Source organism: Anneissia japonica, unplaced genomic scaffold, assembly GCF_011630105.1.
Source record: "Anneissia japonica isolate Jap-2015-1 unplaced genomic scaffold, ASM1163010v1 scaffold288084_len154654_cov141, whole genome shotgun sequence".
Taxonomy (NCBI): Eukaryota; Metazoa; Echinodermata; class Crinoidea; order Comatulida; family Comatulidae; genus Anneissia; species Anneissia japonica.
Genome location: NW_022705729.1, coordinates 40,315 through 45,037, shown reverse-complemented (window position 1 = coordinate 45,037; position 4,723 = coordinate 40,315). Strand labels below are relative to the sequence as shown.

The 4,723-nt window shown below is 37.3% G+C and overlaps 1 protein-coding gene across 1 annotated transcript in view; it reads right to left on the bottom strand.

Annotated features, from left to right (window-relative positions):
- LOC117105908 (cyclic nucleotide-gated cation channel alpha-3-like) overlaps nt 1-897 on the bottom strand; it is a 20,239-nt gene extending 19,342 nt beyond the window's left edge. The window contains exon 1 of the mRNA XM_033247212.1: nt 224-897. The gene's annotated coding sequence lies outside the window, so the exon portion shown is untranslated. The remainder of the gene's footprint in view (nt 1-223) is intronic.
- Nucleotides 898-4,723: the final 3,826 nt, after the last annotated feature.

Genomic DNA, 4,723 nt, shown 5'->3' with positions numbered 1-4,723 from the left:
GCATACCGGTATATCTTTATTAGAATATATATATACTTATATATGTTATATATGATTGATCTAATATGTACATTTGACAGTTGACTATTATATATATATATACATAATACATATATATATATATATATATATATATATATGAAGTAAAATTTGAATATATACAGTATATTTACACTTTATTTAAAAATTACATACAGAGATAATACCGTCGTTGTTTACTTACCTTATAGGCCTAGAACATAGTAATTGGTTTAGCATATACTTATTTTATGATCTCAATTTCTTTTCCGATGTATGTAGATTCCTAGCGAAAGTGCACATAGCGAAAAACTGTCCCGCTGAAATCTGTTCCCACTCTCCGACTGAGTGAAATCTGCGGCACAAAAAACATACACTCTTTGAATACGTCATCAGTATAATTCATCTTACGTGACTTCAGCATCATCTCCGATAGTATGTTACCATAGTAATAAGATAAATTGCATAGATGACTGCGAATTTGTGATTACGGTCCCGTCGCATATCAGAGCGTTTCTCATTATCCGCTCACAGAACAGCTCTGTATGACATGTTCTTAGACACGAATTTTTGATTACGGGCCCGTAGCATTAGTGGATTCATTGAGTTGAACAATGTGTACGTCCGTAACCATGCGATTTGAACAGTTGACAAGTCCTATAGGCAGGTTGCTATACCCAAGGTTTCTCTAGATCTTGTGCATGGTGCAAAACCAACAAAATAACAAAATTGTTATCTAGGTGATGCCTTGATGACGTTTAGAATGAAGAGAAAAGGATCGTTTTTTAATTACGATAATGACGAACAAACATCATTATCCTTAAGCATAACTTAAGGTAATTTCACTCCCCGAGTTGAGTTCGCTCATCGCCCGTGCCATGGCCATCAGCTATATCTATTCCGCTTAACACATTGTGTAAACCAACGAAACGGAAAGAACTGAAAGACACCGGATAAAGATAATTATGAAGCAAACATGGAAACGTAGATATATATCCTTAGGTTTACATTTGTAACCGTATTTACATAATCGCACAACCATCAATTAGACGAGCATAAATCATGTTTTCTAACCAAATGTAATAAATATTTTAAGTAATGAACATATATATATAATGATACTTAATCAACCAGGCTAATGAGTGGATGTTGCAGTAATTGACAGGGTTGTTTGGTTTACTCTTTAATAATAATTATGACCTTGAATACAGCACGTAAATTACACACGTCTCCAACATACTAATGATGATGATGGAGAAGATAATAATGTTAGGCCCCATGTACAGTGTGCCTAAAAAACTGGTCGATTTTATGCCATATTGAGCTACTTTGAGACATTTCAGCGCGTATACCATAAGATAAAAAGATGATCCCCTTTTGGTCCGAAGAGGTGTGGCCAACTGAAGTGGGCTTGGTCATGGGTTTTTGTTTTTGTTTTTTTTGTTTTGTTTCGTGTGTTTCAGTGGAGGGGGTGGGGTGCACGATCACCTTATTTTGCGTACCAGCGTCCCCTCATGTCATCATCGAGTGCCTCAATCAGACCCCAGGAATACGCGCGTGCCCAAGAAACCCACGTCTATGGGCGGCCATTAGGGCCAAAATAGACAAACATTGGCGTACGAACAATCCCACTCTCACGCAGTAAGGACAATAAAAATTGCCGTAAGGACAATACAAATTCTCGTAAGGACAAAACAATCACTCGCCGTACAGACAAGACACAATTCGCCGAAAAGACAAGACAAACACTCGTAAGGACAAGACTATCACTCGCCGTACAGACAAGACAATTCGCCTTAATGACAAGACAATTTATAACGTTGAGGGCAGCATATTTTAAGAGGCGACAAGGTTATTTTTAGCAAAGAAACATACAACTTTTCTGACGGCCCGAGCATCTCTTTCGCAACTAGACAAGTGGTGGCGCCAAAGGGGCTGGGGGCCTTTAGCCACCCTGACGGGGGAGGGGGCTATGCTTCCCCGACGGGTAGAAGGCGAGTACATTTTGTCGGGGAATAAGCAAATTAAAAAAAATATATATTTACATGTAATGTTCGTTTAGTCACCACATTGTTTTCATTAAACTATTTATGTTATTATAGCCATAATATCGGCGCTGGTTCGAACGGCACGCTCGCCTACGGTTCTGGTGGTAGAACAAGTCTTCTCGGATAAGGTCTATAAACCGTAGGCCCAGTGTATACAATGGCTCGTATGCACTATAAAAAAAAACCAGTACATCCTTCGAGACGAGTAGGAGAATACCCCGGTGTACTGGACAGACAGCCTCTGTGGTTGACGGCGAGAGTTGCGGGTACCGGGTTACCGGGTAGCACAGACACGAAGGGACCCTTAGGGGCGAAGAAAGTCATTGATCGAATTCCTAGTCCACATATCAAGCGCCTTGAGCATCTTACATTAGATGGATATGTGCGTTATATAAAACTACATTATTATTATTATTATTATTATTAATTTTATTATTATTTATTATTATTATTAAAATATTAATAATAGGCATAATAATAATAATAATAATAATAATAATAGTTCAATGAGACTAATTAAAAGTAATTTGTGTTCTGTTATGACAAATGCTCGTTGGGATAGCCTCATGATGCTTGAAATACATCGTATTGGTGAAGCAACTTCGACCATGACAGTGTGGTTGACAGATTTCATGCAAAATTTTCAAAATGTAAAATTTCACTTTCAAGAATGAGGATTTAAAAATAAATTAGATGGTTACATTGCATACGCTTTGTTTCTTGTTTTATTCAAAATATTTTGGTTTTGGAAGCTGATTTCGACATTAGAAAACATATAGCCTACATGAAGTCATATAGTAACTGGATGCCTATCAAAATAAGTAATTAAAATTGGCCATAATTCGTCAAATATCCGTGGCTTCCCTGGATCCCCGCCGGGGCCCTAGGCGGCCCCATGGCCCGATTCGCTCCACTAGCCCCCCCCCCCACCTGTCGGGGCCTTTAGTTCATGGCGCCATCACTGAACTAGACCTACTGCTGCTTAGAAAATTAACAAAAAATTGGTAGCTTGCAGTAATATATTGTCTTTTATATCTTTACAATTATTATTAATATTACTATAACTAATAACACATATTATAATTATTCATGTTGGCCTGGCCCTAGGCCTAGCCTAGTTGTATTTTGAGGCTAGGCCTAGGGCCTGCTACTACCCATGAAGCCAGGTCTACTCTATAGTCGGTGGCCTGCTGTGTGGCTTGACTATGTTTGTCTTTTTTGTTAAGAAGACCACCCACTGACGATTGTCAGTGGTCCACCCATATTTGTTTCATTGTACTCTGTTTTGTATTTGTTGCTATAGCCTAGGCCCACATGCCATGGTCAAATGATTTCCTGTTGGATAATTAAGTAATAGGCCTAAAGTATTTTAAATTGAATATGAATTGAATTGAACTCGAATTATATATATATATATATATATATATATATATGTATGTATGTATGTATATATATATTATATATATATCATAAATTCATGTGTGTTCTTTAAATTATATAAAAGGCGTTGAAACAAGAAATTAAAGCAACGAGCCATGTGGTCTATAGAACACTAGTTTATTTCTACCAGTCCTCTGGTCTTCTTCAGCTTACAAAACTATAAAAAGGACAAATTGTGGCTGATACAATTAGAGATATATTATACAAAATAATCAATATTATTGTGATAGGCTTAGAGTTAAGGGTCGATTATCACATAGCTTATGTAACTTCCACTTAATTACTCTAGTCTAAGCTGTGATCAAAGTGGTGATGAAAAGTGATTAGGGTTTGATAAATAAACAAACAAAAACAAAATTAAAGTATTGATAGCTATAGTAGTGTATTAGGCTACAAAATGAACATGAACAAAAACACTTAGGAGGCCTAGGCTAGGCTAGTAAAAGATATAAAAAGACAATTACATTACTGCAAGCTACCAACCCTTTCGTTAATGTTTAGTTTAGGCTGCAGTAGGCCTAGTTGCGAAAGATGCTCGGTCGTATGGGCGGAGTTTAATGTACATGTTAAATAAATGAAAAGTTCCGCGGTGCTAAAAAATAACCTTGTCGCCTCTTAAAATATGCTGCCCTCAACGTTATAAATTACCTTTTCCTTACGGCGAATTGTCTTGTCTGCGGCGAATTGTCTTCTGTACGGCGAGTGATTGTCTTGCCCTTACGAGTGTTTGTCTTGTCTTTACGGCGAATTGTGTCTTGTCTGTACGGCGAGTGATTGTTTTGTCCTTACGAGAATTTTTGTATTGTCTTTACGGCAATTTGTATTGTCCTTACGGCAGTTTGTTGTCCTTACGGCAATTTTTATTGTCCTTACTGTGTGAGAGTGGGATTGTTCGTACGCCGATGTTTGTCTATTTTGGTCCTAAAGGCCGCCCATACATTTTAAGACTCCTTAGATATGCCACTGGCGTTTTAGAATCAACCAATAAATCGCTTATTAAATTAATTAACCAATCATCCGATCTATCTTCATGTTAAAAGATGTTTGTTTTTCTGTCACCCATGTTGCATAGGGCCTATATTTATCTCAGGCCTAAGAAAATATAGATTAAATGTAATCACAAGCCCAACCCCCACTCCCCGTAGACACGCCAATGGTTTCCTTGTTTTGTAAATTTTATTAGAAAAGTTGCTTCAGCACTCCTCACAAGTTGTTAT